This window comes from Coenobita brevimanus, chromosome 58, assembly GCF_032717465.1.
Source record: "Coenobita brevimanus isolate Jiangsu-jjx chromosome 58, ASM3271746v2, whole genome shotgun sequence".
Lineage (NCBI taxonomy): Eukaryota > Metazoa > Arthropoda > Malacostraca > Decapoda > Coenobitidae > Coenobita > Coenobita brevimanus.
Window position 1 is genome coordinate 5,668,036 of NC_137011.1, and position 17,500 is coordinate 5,685,535.

Consider the following 17,500-nt stretch of genomic DNA (forward strand, 5'->3'; position numbering starts at 1 on the left):
GAAAAACAACAGGGGAGTCAATACCCCCTCGTGAGATGATTTATGAGGGGAAGAAAGGGAGGGGAAAAGGGAGAAGAAAAAGGGAGGAAGAAAAAAGGGAGGGGAAAAGGAAAGAAAATGATGAAGGGAAAGAAAAGTGAGGGGAGGGAGGGGAAGGAGAAGAGGAAGTGAGAGAGAGAAGGGAGGGGAAAGAGGGGAAGAAAAAGAGGTAGGGAGAGAGAAGGGAGGGGAAAGAGGGGAAGAAAAAGAGGTAGGGAGAGAGAAGGGAGGGGAGAGACGGGAAGGAAAAGAGGAAGTGAGAGAAAAGGGAGAGGAAAGAGGGGAAGAAAATGAGGAAGGGAGAGAAAAGGGAGGGGAAAGAGGGGAAGAAAAAGAGGAAGTGAGAGAAAAGGGAGAGGAAAGAGGGGAAGAAAAAGACTAGGAAGAGATGAGGAAGGGGAAAGAGAAGAAAAAGGGGAAAGGAAAGAAAAGGGAATGAAAAAAAAGACGGGAAGGAAGAGGGAACTTAAGGGAAGAAAAGGGAATGGAAGGGAGATTAGGTTGTGCGGGTGAGAGGAGAAAGAGGAAAGAAATTGGGAGAGGAAAGAGGAGAAAAGGAGGGAAAGAAAAAGAGAAGGGGAAAAGGGGAGAAAAAAAGGGGGGAGTTAATGGGAAGGGGAAAGATAAGGGGATGGAATAAAGGAGAAGTAGTAGGAAAGAGGAGGAAGAAGGAGAGAAGATGAGGGAAGAAAAGAGGAGGGAAAATGGGGAGGGAGAGAGAGAAATGGGTGAGAGAAAATTAGAAGAGGGAGGAGAGGGAGGAAAGAAGAGGGAGGGAAGAAGAAGGAGGAACAGGAAAAAAAATGGGAGGGAAAGAAGGAAAGGGTGAGAGAATTAGAATAGGGAGGAAAGAAGATGGGGAAGAAGAAGAGGAAAAAATGAAAGGGAGAGAAAGTAAAGGGTGAGAGATAATTTTCCCCCCTATTATCAATCTCCCCCTCCACCTCCCTCATCCTACTGCCTATTTTTCCTTCCCCATTAGGTTTGCTGTTACCCATTACCCTGGCCTCCTCCCATTATAAATACTAATGGGTTCATCTTTACGAGTTTTTATGGGGAAATGGGCCTCCTTGCGTGCCTCTTTCACCCATTTTTTTCCTCTGTCTTTTGCTCGCTCTCTCTCTCTCTCTCTCTCTCTCTCTCTCTCTCTTTTACACTTCCCTTCCTCCATTAATCTTTCCACTTCACACTCTATCTCTCTCTCTCTCTCTCTCTCTCTCTCTCTCTCTCTCTCTCTCTCTCTCTTTTACACTTCCCTTCCTCCATTAATCTTTCCACTTCACACTCTCTCTCTCTCTCTGTCTCTCTCTCTCTCTGTCTCTCTCTCTCTCTCCTTCTACTTTCATCCTCCCCACTTTTCCTTTTCTCCCTTCCTCTTTATCTTTTCTCCCCTTCCTCCATCTCATCATCTCTCTCTCTCTCTCTCTCTCCTTCCTCCATCCCTCCCATCTTCCCTTTCTTCCCGTCCCCCTTCTTCCTTTTCTCTTCACCCTCTTCCTCCCCTTCCTCCTCCCTTTTCTTATCCTTCCTTTCCTTCCTCACACTTCTCCTCTGCCTTCATCTCTCTCTTTCTCCTTCATTAATCATTCCCTTCTTCATCTTTCTCGTCTGTCTTTCTTTCTCCCCTCTCCTCCATCTCTCCCTCTCTCTTTCGCCTCTCCTTCATCCTTTCCCTCTTCTCATTACCCTCTCTCCCTCTCTTCTTCCTTCTCCGTTTATCTCCCCTCTCCCCCTCCTCTTTCTCCCCCTCCCTTGCCCTTTCCACTTCTTTCTGGCCTCTTCCTTCTCCTTCATCCTCTTCCATCTTATTATTTCCCTTCTCATCCTCTCCCTCTTCCTCCCTCTTCATCCCTCCTCCCTATCCCCTCATTTTTTCCCCTCTTCCTGCCGCAATCTCCCCTCCCCTTCTTCCTCTTCTCCCTATCATTATTCCCCCTTCTCCCCTCCTTTCCCCTTGCTCTTCAATTTCCTCAGCAAACTGTTCATATTGTCGCGAGGGGAATAAATTACGTCAAGTTTCCCCTCACCAATTATTCTTCCCCTAAATATTCCCTAGACTTTATTTCTACCCTATTTTTTTCCCTATCAGTTTCTTTCCTATTAATTTATTCTTGTTTTTCCCAATTCCCTTTTTCTTCCCTAAGTTTCCCCTACAACACGAGTCTTCTTCCCCTAAATGTTACCCTAAACACTTCCCTCCTTACCCCAGCTTTTTCATTTCTTCCCCATCTTTCCTTGTTTTAAATCCCCCCTTAATTTCACCCTAGGAAGTGTGTGTAAGCTCCCTTAGGACTCAATTCCTCCCCTACATTTTCCCCATTCCTTATTTTACCCATACTCTCTCCCCAAAACACACACACACACACACACACACACACACACACACACACACACACACACACACATTCTCTCTCTCTCACACACACACACACACACACACACACACACACACACACACACACACACATACGCACATACCTTCTCTCTCTCTCTTACACACACACACGCACGCACACACACACACACACACACACACACACACACACACACACACACACACACACACACACACACAATCTCTCTCTCTCTCTCTCTCTCTCTGTCTTAAACACACACACACACACACACACACACACACACACACACACACACACACACACACACACAAACTCCCCCCAAACCTCGTCCTTCCTCCCCCAAACAAGCTCTATCTCCCCCAAAACACGTAACATTTTCTCCCCAAAACAAAGAGATTTCTCCCCTCGTTCTCCCCACGACAGAATAGTCTCCCCTCGGAATTCCCCTCCCTGAATCAAAGAGTATGAGGAATGTGACTGAAGTGAGGGGAGAGGAGGGGAAGAGAGGGGAAGGAGGGGAAGGGAGAGGAGGGGTTGTGAGAGAGGGGAGGGCTGGAAGTGAGAACAGGAAGGAGAGAGAGAGAGAGAGAGAGAGAGAGAGAGAGAGAGAGAGAATTCGATACAGACGACTCGACGCCTCCCCTCTGAGTCACAGGAAGGGAGGGGAGGGGAGGGAACAGAGGAAGGGGAAGGAAGGGAAAGGGAGGGGAGGGGAGGAATAGAGAAATGTTGGGAGTTGTAACAAGAAGTAAGGAAAGGGGAGGGGAGGGGAGGGGAGGGGGTGGTAATACAAGGGAGGGGAAGGGAGGGGAGGGGAGAGAATGGTAACAAGGATAATGAAAGATGAGGGGAGGGAGGAAGAGAGGGGAGTGAATGAGAGGAAGGTAGGAGGAAGGGGAAGAGAATAAAGAAAGAGAGGAACACGGAGAACGGGAGGGAGGGAGGGAGAGAGGGGAAGGGAACGGGAGGGGAGAGGGGAGGAAAGGAGGGAGAAGGAAGAGAAGGAAGGGGAGGGGAAAAAGGGATGGGGAGGGGAAAAAGGGATAGGGAGGTAGTAAAAAGAAGGGGAAAGGAAAGAATGGAAGGGTAGCAGAGGAAATCAGAGGGGAAATGAGGAAGAAAAGGAAGAAGGGGAAAAGAGAGGGATGAGAAGGGATGGGAAAGGGAGAAGGATGAGAATGAAGGAAGGGAGGGATAGAAGGAGAGAGCAGGGAGGAGGCGGGAGAATGGATGGAGAGGTATGCCAGAGGATGGGAGGAAAGGAAGAGAAAGGTAGGGGAGGAGTAAGAAGACGGAGGGAGGGAGGGAAGAAAAGAGGGAGATGGAAGGAAAGGGGAAGAAAGAAAAGGGAGGGAAGGAAAAGCTGAGACAGGAAGACAGAAATGAGAAAAAAAGAGTAAAAAAGAGGAGAAAGGAGAAAAAGAGAAGGGGATGCAATAATTACAGAGAAAGAAATTGAGGGCGAGGGGAAAAGAGGGGAAAGAGACTGGGGGAATGTGAGGAGAGAGAGAGAGAGAGAGAGAGAGAGAGAGAGAGAGAATGTCACTTAGCGAGGAAAGGCGAAGCTAAGTGGAAAATTAGGAGAAAAAAAGTAAAACAATTCTGCACTTTTAAAATTAATTATCACCATTCCTCTCTTCTCTTCACTTTGTCCCTCCTCCTCCTCCTCCTCCTCCTCCTCCTCCTCCTCTTTTTTCTTTTTTGCTGTGTTTTCTTCCAACTTGTTCTTTTCTGCCACTTTATTCTTCTTAATAATATCTTTGTTTTATCGTTATCTTCGTTGCCTTTCTTCTCTTCCTCTTTTCTTTCCTCGTGATCCTTTTCTTGCGTTCCCTGTCTCATCTTTTTCCTCTCTCTCTCTCTCTCTCTCTCTCTCTCTCTCTCTCTCTCTCTCTCTCTCTCTCTTTCTCTCTCTCTCTCTCTCTCTCTTCTGTTCCCCTTCTTCATCCACTCCATTCATTCTTCCTTTAATACTCCCCTCCTCTCCCTTCCTTTCCTTTCACTTCCCCTCCCTTCTCCTATTTTCTTTCTTCCCTCCCCCCAACATTTCCCCTTCTCTTTCCCCTTCACTCGCTCCCTTTTCACCCTTCTTTATTCAATACTCTTTCCTCTCTCTCTCTCTCTCTCTCTCTCTCTCTCTCTCTCTACCCGTCCCTTCCTTGTCCATTCTCTCCCTTTCCATCTCTTTTCCTTTTTTCCCCACCCTTTCTTTCTCTCTCATTTCTTTCCTTTTCCTTCACCTCCATTTCTCTTCCTTTCCCCCTCTTTCCTACCTTTCCCTGCCTTCACCTTCCCTTCCTAATCTACTCTCATTTACCCTCCCATTCTAGCCATACATCACCTTAAATACACCTCATATACCTGCTCTGATCTAACCTACCTTACCTATTCTGTTTACTCCTAACCTAACCTAGCCTAATCTACCCACCACCTAGCCTCACCTTCCTCCTAATTAGGCTTTACCTGTCCGCTCCTGCCTTAATCTACCCTGGGTAACCTTTTCTCCTTCCACTTCAGTTCACTTCCCATTAACTCCCTCGCCCTTCCATCCTCCTCCGCCTCTATCCCTCTCCTTCCTCTGTTCAGTCCTATCCCTCACCTCCCACCATCTTCCTTCCCCTCCTTTTTCCTCTCTCCCTCTCCTCCCCCTAGCCCTGTCCTGCCCTGCCCTGCCCTGCCCTGCCCTGCCCTGCCCTGCCCTGCCCTGCCCTGCCCTGTCCTGTCCAGCCCTGCCCCGCCCTGACCAGCCCAGTCCCTTCCCCTACCCTCCTCCAGTCTTCCCATACCTTCCCTGCCCTGCCTTACCTTTCTCCTCCCTTTCTGTGCCCAGTCCTTACTCCCCTCCCCTCCCCTACCCGGCTTAGTCCTCCCTTTCCTTCCCTCCCCTCCCTCCCCTGCCCATGCCTGAAGCGGAGGCCTGGTTCAATTAATGAGAATAATCCTGACTTAATTGAAATTGTTCTGGGGTGCCACTAGGGGTGGACCAGGTGTGCAGGGGGAGGGGGGAGTGAGAGGGGGAGGGGGGAGTGAGAGGGGGAGTGGGGAGTGAGAGGGGGAGGGGGGAGTGAGAGGGGGAGTGGGGAGTGAGAGGGGGAGAGAGGGGAGGGGGAGTGAGTAAGAGGAGAGGGAGTGAGTGGGGGAAGAGGAAGAGTGAGTAAGGGGAGGGAATAAAGGGGAAGGGGAAGTGATTAATGGAAGAGGGAAGTATGGGAAGTGAGTCAGAGGAAGACAGAGTGAGAAAGGGGAGTGGGGAAATGAACGACGATGAGTGGGGAAATGCGGAGAAAAGAGAGGGAAATGCAGATGGGAGAGAGGGGTGTGATGGAGAGGTAAGTGAGAGGGTGACATGATGAGAGGGAGATGAGAGGGTGAAATGAAGAGAAAATGAGAATAAAATGAAGTGAGATGTGAGAGGGAGGAAGTGAGGGAGGAATGAGAGATGAGGGAATTAAGGGTGAAACTGACTAAAGGTGAGAGAGAGAGAGAGAGAGAGAGAGAGAGAGAGAGAGAGAGAGAGAGGAAGAAGCGTGAAAGAGGTGAGAAGGGAAGGAGAGGGGAGATAGGAATGATGGAGGAGTGGTAGGGAAAAAATATAGGGAAGGAGGAGGAGGGAGGAAATATAAGGGAGGAGGGGAGGGAGGAAAGATGGAAGAGGGAGGGAAGATCGGGAGGAAACTTGGAGAGATAAGAGGAAATTTGTGGTGGTGTGAGAAGAATATATGGAACAAGGGAGAGGAAACGGAGAGGGAGAGAGAGAGAGAGAGAGACAGACAGAGAGAGAGAGAAACTACAAAAAATATAAAAAAAATACAGACACAAACAGACTACAAAAACTTAGACAGCTTAATATAAACAAACAGAAAGGTGAATTGAGAGCAGGGGAAGAGTTTGAGGATTGTACTGAACAGGAGAAAGGATGAAAAGTGGAAGAGGGAAGAAGAGGGGAGGAGAGAAGAGCGGAAGGGAGAAGAGCGGAAGGGAGAAGAGGGGAGAAGAGGGGAAGAAGAGTAACAACCATAATGACCTTCTTCTCTTAGCAATGCAGGTAAGAATAATAAAATATATACATCACTGCGTACACCACACACACACACACACACACACACACACACACACACACAAAACAAGGGCAGGATAAAGTGTGCAGTGAAAGGGAAGGATTTAATGAACACACACACACACACACACACACACACACACACACACACACAGGGGAGGACCCATCCATACATACATCTGTGTCTCTATTCATACATATCTGTTTCTCTACATACCTTCTATCTATCTATCTATCTATCATTCACCAATCTGACTATGACTATTCTCTGTAAGGAAGCACCATCACGCATATCACTACCATCAACCTCCTTCTCCCTAATCCCACTTTAGCCACCACTACCCTCTCCCCCATCATCATCATCATCATCATCATCATCATCATCACCATCATCATCCCTACTACCTAACTCCTCCATCTCATCACACTACTCCTAATCTTCACAGACCTCTCCCTCCCCCATCATCATCACCACCATCATCATCATCATCGCCCCCAACCACACACCACCTAACATCACTCTCCTAGCACTTGTTAAGATGGAAGAAAAACACTGGCAACTTGAAGAATGAGAAATGGTCAAAATAATCTCTCTCTCTCTCTCTCTCTCTCTCTCTCTCTCTCTCTTTCCTTCTACCTTCCTTCCCCTTTCCCTCAGTCTTCCTACCCTTTACTCCCCCATATCACCCCATCCTTCTTAAATCCCTCCCCGCTCAAAGGTAATTCTCTCTCTCTCTTCTCTCCCCATTCCCCTCTCCCCTTCCCTCCTCTCCTCTTTCCACCCTCTTCCCCACACTCTCATTCTCTGACCCCTTCCCATCTTCTCTCTTTCCCTCCATACTCCGCTCACCCTGTCCTTCTCTCCCTCCCCCTCATTGAAGGTCCTAGCGACATTTGGCACTCTGAGTTACCTGCCTGAGAGGGAGAGAGAGAGAGAGAGAGAGAGGAGGGGGGTGGTTCCCAAGGCAACCAGAGGGCAAAGCAACAGGTGAAATGAAAGAGAGAGAGAGAGAGAGAGAGAGAGAGAGAGAGAGAGAGAGAGAGAGAGAGAGAGAGAGAGAGAGAGAGAGAATTATGGGTGGTAGTGGGCGGAGATACATACAGACAGACAGATTAGGTCAACTTAACTATTGGAATGATGGCTCTATGTAACCTCTTCAATTACCCCTTCAATTATCCCTCCAATTATCCCTGCAATTACCCCTTCAATTACCCCTTCAATTATCCCTTCAATTATTTCTTCAATTATCCCTTCAATTACCCCTTCAATTGTCCCTTCAATTATCCCTCCAATTACCCCTCCAATTATCCCTTCAATTATCCCTTCAATTACCCCTCCAATTATCCCCAATTATCCCTTCAATTATCCCTTCAATTATCCCCAATTATCCCTTCAATTATCCCTTCAATTATCCCTTCAATTATCCCTTCAATTATCCCCAATTATCCCTTCAATTATCCCTTCAATTATCCCTCCAATTCCCAACTCCCTGATAAGCTGGATAAAATCGTCTGGAGGCTGCAAGAATATAGTAAAATTTCGTCCTTGGAATGATGGGGTTATTATTCCATCAAACTTTATCATCAAATTAATATTGACACCAACTAAACGAAAATAAAGGGAAGACAACATAGATAGATATAAGGGCAGATAGATAAATAGATAGATAGATAGATAGAACAGACAGACCGAGATAGATAAACAGACACAGGACAGGCAGACAGAGTTAATTTGGTTAGGATGACTCTCTCTCTCTCTCTCTCTCTACCTCCCTCCCTCCCTCGCCCTCTCCCTCCCTCCCTCCCTCGCCCTCTCCCTCCCTCCCTCGCCCTCTCTCTCTCTCTCTCTCTCTCTCTCCCTCCCTCCCTCCCTCACCCTCTCTCTCTTTCTCTCTCTCTGCTTAATCCCAAATAAATAAATAAACAACCCAATAAATAAATGAGCTCTATACCCCATCAATTACCTCACTCATAATTACAGGTGGTTAATTGATATCGCCAGGTAATACACACCGTAACTCACCTGTGTACGAGGCCCTTTTCTATTGCAGTCTATCACTAACTTTACTTTCTTTCCCCCAGGCTCATCTAAAGCGTGAACCCCGTGGACTGCAGGCTTGAGCTATCCCTCTGCAGTCCACCATCATCCTTTCGGGGGATAGGGAAGGTGATGGGAGGCGTTTGTATAGTGAGGTGGTAGAGGGTCGGTCAGTTATATTAGTGCCACCACATGAAGGCGTCCGTACCGTGAGGCGAATACCCTACCGACTGAGCCACCCTCCACTTACTTATAAATCCCTCACTTATAAATCCACATACTTAAATCCTCCTTACTTACACGAGCCAACGCGGCCACTGAGTAAGGTGAAAAGGGGTGAATTTATGGTGGTATTAAATCAGTCTTAGGGATTAAAGTGAGAGAGAGAGAGAGAGAGAGAGAGAGAGAGAGAGAGAGAGAGAGAGAGAGAGGGAGAGAGAGTTAAAACAAAAGTATGAAGAAGGAATAATGGTGTATAAGGATAGTAGGGCAAAACAAAATGAGAAAGAAAAACAGAAAAAAAATATAGAGAAGAGAAACAGGGAGAGACAAATGAGAGGAGAGAGAAAAACTAATGGACAAATGAGGAAATGGACGAAGGAGGGAAAAAGACAGATGAATAAAACAAAGAAGAATTACAGTAGAAAAAAAGGGGGGAGGAGAGAAGGGATGGATGGATGGATGGATGGATGGATGGATGGAAGGAAGGAAGGAAGAGGAATTCGAGAGTAAATGAAGATGAGAAAAAAAAAAGAACAACAAAGGAAGCGAAGATCAAAGGCAAAGAGAGAGAGAGAGAGAGAGAGTAATGTGCGGGGTGAACGAGGTAGTTACATACCCATTTCATCACCACTACTGCCCACATTACATTACTTTCAGCTGTAATAGCCATATATACAGCCCCCCCCCTCTCTCTCTCTCTCTCTCTCTCTCACACACATACACACACACACACACACACACACACACACACACAAATAACGGGGAAGTAAGAAGGGGAAGGAAGAAGAAGGAATGGGGAAGCGGGAATGCAGAGAGAAGTAGAATGATAAATGAAAGAGGGGAGGGGGGAACGAAGAACAAGAGGAAGAGAAAGAGGGAGAGAAAAGAGGAAGGAAGGGAAAAACAGAGGGAAAGAAGGAAGAGAAACGGATGGGAGGGAGGAAGCCAGCGAGAAAGACCAATGGGTATGATGGAAATAAAACCCAACAAAAATAAAATGAAACGTAGACTAACAAAATCAGAATAAAGGAGAGAGAGGGAGAGCAATGATGAGGGCAGACAGTGAAGGGTGATTAACGTCTAATGAGGGGAGATGTGGGCAGGTCATTAGCAGGGGCAATTAAGGAGACTAATGAGGGTGCTTCATATCCTACGCTGGTTGCTGGTTTGTGGGGGATGGATGGATATGCCTGGTGTGAGATATCTGAATGGTATCAATAGGTAAAATACTGATGAGGTGCTTAGAGAGAAGTACTGTATTGATGAAAAATTGATATACCGAAGTCTGAGATAGATAGATATAGATAGAAGGATATAGAAAGATAGATAGATAAATAGATAGATAGACAGGTATGCATGCACTGATATAGACCTGAGACACCGGTACATAAGAGGTGAAAAAAAAAGAAAAAAAAAACTAATTGACAGACAGACAGACAGAGACATACACAAACATGCACACACACTGAATGACACATGACCACACTAAAAATAATAATAACCCTCATCAACATCATCACCATTATCATCATCATCATCATCATCATTACCATCCCGCATTTCCTAATCTTCTCCAGGACTCAGGGAGAAAGAAATAATTATATAAACTCTATGGACTTTTCTCGCCAACTCTCTCTCTCTCTCTCTTCCACAACTACCATCCACACTCCGGTATGACTATTCTCTCTACCATAACCATTCTCTCCCCTACCATTTCCCTCCCCTACCACTGGCACTACCATAGTCGTTCTCTTCCATGCCTACCATACCATTCCCCTACCATGCTGCCTCCCATTCACCTCCTACCATAACCACTCTGTCATATTTCTCATTTCCATCTATATTCCTTCTCTCTCCCTCACACATCTACTCTCTCTATGCTTTATCAATTTCCCATCTCCATCATCTATCTATCTACCTATCTATCTATCTATCTATCTACCTATCTATCTATCTTTCACACATTCTTTAAATTTCCTCTTTTCCTCCCTTTCACATTTCTCTCCTTTTTCTCCAGCATTTTTTTCTTACCTTACACACTCTTTTGCTTCCCTATTCTCTCTCTCTCTCTCTCTCTCTCTCTCACACACACACACACACACACATTTTCCTATACCCTCCTCGCTCTTTAACTCCCCTCCTCCCTCTCCTCTCTCCCTTCCTCCCCCCATTCCCCCCTTCTCCCCTCTTCTCTCTCCCTTCCTCCCCCATCCCCCACCCTCCACCCTCTCCCAAGCTCCTACAGCCTACAAGCAGTGAGCTGGAACGAGGCAATTCCAGTATTCCAGGCGCATTCCAGCTGGTATTCCGGTATTCCAGGGGGCATTGAAGGGGTTCCAGGTTCGCTTGGGGCAATTCCAGCTGCGAGAGAGAGGCTGAGAGGGGGGGGGGTCAGTTTTCCTTTGGGGGGGGAGGAAATAGGAGAGTGGAAAAAGAAGGGCGAAGGAAAGGATGAAGATGGCGATAGTAGTAGTAGTAGTAGTAGTAGTAGTAGTAGTAGTAGGAGGAGGAGGAGGAGGAGAGTGATGAAAGGAAACAGGAAGAAGAGATGAGAAGAGAAATGATGCAAGGAGATGCTGATAGAAGATGAAGATGGAGACGAGGAACAAGAGGATGTGAGAAGAGACGGAGGGGACAAGATAAACAAAAGATTGTCATAAAAAATTAAGGAGATGAGAAATAAGAAGATGGAGGAAATGGAAAGAGGAGAGGTAGAGAGGAGGAGGGACACGAAGAAGAGGAGGAGGAGGAGGAGGAAAATAAAGAGGAGGAGGAAGAAGAGGAGATAATGAAGACGAAGAGGAATATGAAAGAAGTGAAGAGAATTTTAGAAGAAGAGCGAGGAGAAAGAGTGAAAGAAGAGAAAAGAAGCCAGAAGATGAAGAGAGAGAGAGAGAGAGAGAGAGAGAGAGAGAGAGAGAGAGAGAAGAGGAGAAAGAAAGGTACTTACGTATATAAAAAGAGGAAAAGAATTAAAAGAGAGAGGCGAGGAAAAGGAGAGAGATAAAGATGAGTCAAGAAGAAGAAAGAGAAGCGAGGAGGAGAAAGACAGCAAAGAAGAGAAAGAAAGCTACAAGAAAAGAGAAGAGGGAAGAGAGGCGAGGAGAAGGAACAAAAAGAGCATGAAGAGAGAGAAAGAAAGCTACAAGAAAAACAGAAGAGAGAAAATAAGATAAATAAAGACAGTTAAATTCCAGGAGCTTCCAGGATCCCTCAATTCCAACTCAGCTTCCAGGGAGAGAGACTGGAAGGAGGGGAGGGGGTATTTCTTCTTTTTCCTGAGCCTAACAGAGGGCTGGGAGAGGAGGAGGAGGAGGAGGAGGAGGAGGAGAAAGAAAAAGGAAGAAAATGTCGATATTAAAGACGAGGATGGAGAGGAAGAGAAAGATGAGAAGAGAAAAAAATGTCAGGAGAGAAAAATAAAGATGGTGAGGAACAGGAACAGGAAGAGAAGAGAAAGGGGAGTAAAGACAAATAAGACAAGCAAAGACAGAGAGAATTAGGAAGCTTGGGAGGGGGGGAAGACAAGAAGAAAGAAGGAGGAAGCGGAGGAAGGCGTAGGCTAATGACGGATAACAGCAAAACACACACACACACACACACACACACACACACACTTAACAATTCTAATACTTTGACTTTTTACTCGTTTTCCTTCACTAATTGGGTACCAAATTATTAAAAAGGAAAGTATTTTTATTTTTATTTTTTAGTAAGAGCTGCTATTACGACTCATTTTAAATACTCCGAGAATTTAATACTCTCTCTCTCTCTCTCTCTCTCTCTCTCTCTCGACAATACCGAGTTAATTTCTTCACTTGTTGACTTTGATGTTGCTATTGTACAAGAGGGGAGGGAGGGGAGGGACGGGAGGGGGAGAGGGAGAAGGGGAGAGAGGGGGAGGAGTACAAGGGAAAGTAAACAGTATCAGACCTGTAAGAGAGTTGAGGAGAAGAGAGAAATGAAGAGAGAGGAAGAGAGGAGAGGAGAGAAGAGGCGAGGAGGGGAGACGAAAGGTGAGGTTTATCGCTGGAGAGAAAAGAAAGGATGAGAGATGGGAGAGAAATGAAAGAAGGAAGACAAGGAAATAAGAAAATGCAAAGGAGAGGAATGGATGGGAGGGGATACGAGAGGAGAGGAGAGGAGAGGAGAGGAGAGAGGGAAGTCGAAGGGAGGGGCAAGGAGAGGAAGGATGGCAGGAAGGAAGGGGTGTGAGGGTAAAGAAAGGGTGGAAGAAGAGTTTAAGAAATAACTATGAGGTAAAGATGATTTAAGGTGAGAGAGATGAGATGGTGAAGGGAGGGAAGGGGAGAAGAGAGCAAGAGATGGAACAGGATATGATGGGAGGGGAGGGGAGGGGAGGGGAGGGGAGGGGAGATGTAGATGGGACTGATAAAGATAGGATGCGACAAGGCAGGATATTATGAAAGGAAGAAGAGAAGAGAGGAGAGGAGAGGAGAGGAGAGGAGACGAGACGAGACGAGACGAAAGGAGAAGAGAGGAGAGGAGAGAGAGGAGAAGAGAGGAGAGAGAAGAGAAGGGAGAAAGATAGGACATGGCAGAATATTATGAAACAAAAGTGGGAAAGTAAATGAGAGAAGGGATGGGATGGGACGGGAAAGGATGGGAGAGGCAGATAATGGGAAGGGAGAGAGAGAGAGAGAGAGAGAGAGAGAGAGAGAGAGAGAGAGAGAGAGGCAGGAGGAAGATAAATGAAGATGAGAAGAGGGGAGAGAGCGAGGGGAAAATGAGGAATGCACATTGGGGAGAAGGAGGAAGGAAGGGAAGGAAGACGGAAGGAAACGATATAGCAAGGAAGGAAGGAAAAGGAGACAGAAGGGGGAAAAAAGACATGAAGGAGAGAGAGAGAGAGAGAGAGAGAGAGAGAGAGGGGGGGGGAGACTATCTTACAAAGTGTCTGGTTGCTGGGGGGAGAGGGGAGGTGAAAAGAGGGGAGAGAGAAGGGGAGCATTCTGAGTCATACGAGGGAAGAAAGGGGAGAAAAGAGAAAGAGTAATGGAAGGAAGAAAAGAAGATAATGGGGAGGAAAGGGAAGAAGGGAGGAAGAGGGAAGGAAAGAGGAAAATAAGATGAAAGATGAGGGGAACGAAGAGGGGAAGAAAGGGAGAGAGAAGGAAAATGAGAAGAAAAGGGAAGAAAAAGGGAGAAAATAGGAAGAAAAGGGAGATTAGGTAAGGAAAAAGGGAAAAATGAAAGAGGAGAAGAAGGGAGAGAAAAAGGAATGAAAGAAAATATAGGGAAGAAAATGGAAAAAAGAGGAGAATATGAGAAGAGAGAAGGAAAGAGAAGGAATGGTGACTGGAGGAAATGAGACAAGAGGGGAAGAGGAGGGAAAAAAAAAGAGGAGGGAGGAGGAAGAAGAGAAGAGGCTACGAGAGAGGGGAGGAGAAGAGGGATAAGGAGAGAATATAAAAAAAAATTAAGTGATATGTAAGTGGCAGAAAACAACAGTGAATAAAGAATCATGGCAGCAAGAAAATGAAAAAATAAAAACACGAAAAAATAGGAAAAACAGCAATGAACTATAATCATAACATACAATCCACCAAAATACTCAAACAGAAAAATTAATCACACACACACACACACACACACACACACACACACACACACACACACACACAAAAAGCAAAATCTGAAGCAGTCCCCCATAAAGGCAACCAGGAGAACCCATTTTCCCTGGACCCAAAAGCCACCGTTTTCTATGATGCTTTGTTTACAAGTGGTCCGTCTGGTGAGTGCGATAGTTTTCTCGGGGGAAATAACACTGAATGATGCTTTGATCGAGGGAGGAGGGGGAGATGGGAATGGGAGGGGGGGAGGAGAGGGAGTAGGAGGGGGAGGGAGATGGGAATGGGAGAGGGGGAGCGGAAGCGACGTAAGGGGAAGGGAATGCGAGTGGGAGATGGAGGGGAGTGAGGGGAGGGGTACGGGGATGGGAGAAATAGAAATAGATGCTTTGATTGAGAGAGGAGGGGGAGATGGGCATGGAAGGGGGAGAGAGGAGGGCATGGGAGGGGGAAGGAGATGGGAATGGGAGGGGGAGAGGGGAGGGGACGTAAGGAGAAGGGAATGGAAGAAAAAGATGGAGGTGAGTGAAGGGAAGGGAGGGGTACGGGGATGGAAGACAGACAGAACGAGAGTGGAAGGGAAGAGGAAGGGAATGGGAAAGGAGGGATGGTCAGGCGGAGGAAGGGTAAGGAATGGGAGGAATGAAAAGGAACGGAAAGGGTGAGAGGGGAGGGAGGGGAGAGACAGAGGAAGGATTGTGAGAGAAAAGAAGGACTAGAAGGAGAGAGACGAGAAGGAACGGAAAGGGTGAGAAGTGATGGGAGGAAATGGGCATTCGGGAGGGGGATGGGCGAGGGAAGGGGGGGAGAGCAGAAATGGAAGGGAGGGAATGATTAACGGGGAGGAGAAGAGCGGAGGATTGGGGGGGGGAGGAAGAGGGGAGGGCTAGGGGAAGAAGAGGGGAGGGCTGGAGGGAAGAAGAGGGGAGAAAGGGTGGGTACTGCGTTTAATGGGACAGCAATATGAAGGAAAGGGAGAGGAGGGAAGAAAGAGGGGAGACGAAGAAGAGGATGGAGGGAGGAAGAAGAGGAGGTAGTAGGGAAGAGGGAGAGAGGGAGGTGTCTGTCTGTCTGTCTGTCTGTCTCTCTCTCTCTCTCTCTCTCTCTCTCTCTCTCTCTCTCATCTTCCACGCCTCTCCAGATAAACTCAAGAGGGTACAGGGAAGAGCCACTACAATGATCCAACAGAGCAACATCTGACCCTCGAAGAAGCATTACAAATACTTCTGTTAAAATACTTGCGTTATCCCCTCACTATAATTACATTTTTTTACTATATTTATTTACTTTTTTTTCCGTTGCATCCAGTGGGGGACGGAAAATTACAGTGTGTCCCTAACTGTGTCACTCACTCAGTCGCTTTTTTTTTTTTTTTTTTTTTTTTTTTTTTTTTTTAAAGGATGAAATCTGGGTGGTTGTAACCGTAGACTTTTTCAGGCGCCACACTTATGGGGGCCATGTTGAATGGGGGAGGGGGGATTGTATTGGTGTTGTGTCTGGTGTGCATTTGAGGCGTGTCTGGTTTATATTTTGAGTCTTACTAATATTCACTTCACTAAGAACTAATATATTAAGATCTATGAATATACTGCCAGACGCCTTAATCTCGTAAGGGGTGACCACAAACAAATCGCCTCCATGTCACCCTGTCCCCCGCCATTTCACTGCCCTGCTCCCAGCTCACACACCCCTCTCTCATATATCTCTTCACTCCATCCCTTCATCTCATCCTTGGCTTCCCCCTCCCTCGCCCTCCCTCCACCACACTCACATACACTCTCCTCGTCTTCCTCCTGCTTTCTGTATTTCTAAATACTCCCCAACTTTGCCTTTTCTTCCTGACCTTCTCATACTCCCGCCCACCTTTACCCTCTTCTCTGTCCATTCTCTTTCATTTCCCCTTCTCATTCCTTCCATCTTTCACGACCTTCCTTTTCTCTCTCCATCTTCCTCTCTCTTCCCCTTCCCATTACGACCTTCCTTTCCTTCCCCTTCCGTTCTTCATCTCTTCCCTTCCCTTCCTCTTCTCTTCCACTCCTCTAATTCCTTACCTTCCCTATTCCTTCCCCTCTTTCACTCATTCTCTCCCTTCCACTTCTCTTCCCCTCTTCCACTCATCTTTTTCCCTCTCTTCCACTTCTCTTCCCCTCTTTCACTCATCTTTTTCCTTCCCCTCCACTTCTCTTCCCCTCTTTCACTCATCTTTTTCCCTCTCTTCCACTTCTCTTCCTCTCTTTCACTCATCTTTTTCCTTCCCCTCCACTTCACTTCCCCTCTTTCACTCCTCTTTTTCCTTCCCTTCCACTTCTCTATCCCTCTTTCACTCATCGTTTTCCTTCCCTTCCACTTCTCTTCCCCTCTTTCACTCCTCTTTTTCCCTCTCTTCCACTTCTCTTTTCCTTCTTTCACTCCTCTTATTCCTTCCCTTCCACTTCTCTTCCCCTTTTTCACTCCTCTTTTTCCCTCTCTTCCACTTGTCTTTTCCCTCTTTCACTCCTCTTATTTCTTCCCTTCCACTCTTTCACTCATCTTTTTCCTTCCCTTCCACTTCTCTTCCCCTCTTTCACTTACTTCCACCTGTCGTCCTCCACTCTTCCTTCTCCACCCCTTCATTTCCTCCCACATCCTTTCTGCTTTCTCATTCCCTCCCCTCCTCTTTCCCCTCACCTCATTACCTCCCTAACCACCACCACTAACCACTTCCGGACCCCTCCAATCACCAATTACCTCAACAAACCACAAAACACACACACACACACACACACACACACACACACACACACACACACACACAAACACAAAATGCATCTCCGTCTTTTACACACACTCAAGCACGCACGCATAATAAATTTCCACCCCTCTCTCACTCTCTCTCTCTCTCTCATTTCTTTCCTTCCCTCTTTATTTTTAAATTTCCTTCATTTATCTTATTTTTATATACCCTTAGACTCTTTGCTCTCCTCATCCCATTTTCCTTCATTCCTATTCACTCTTACATCCCCTCTTCTCCCTTTACCCTCCTCATTTCTTCGCCTTTCCTATCAATTCCCTTCTCTTTCATCTCCACTGCTCTTGCACTCACCTTACCTCGATTTTCCAACAGTCTCTCCTCTTTATTTACCTGCTTCCCATTTTCTCTTCTCGTTCTTTTATTTTGCTTTCATTTCCCCTCCCACCTCCTTTACATTCACCAATT

General features: G+C 46.6%; 1 protein-coding gene across 1 annotated transcript in view; it reads right to left on the minus strand.

The window, feature by feature from the left end:
- The window catches only part of LOC145402598 (adapter protein unc-53-like), a 521,800-nt gene that overhangs the window by 7,539 nt on the left and 496,761 nt on the right, over positions 1 to 17,500 (minus strand). The gene's annotated exons all lie outside the window — the stretch shown is intronic.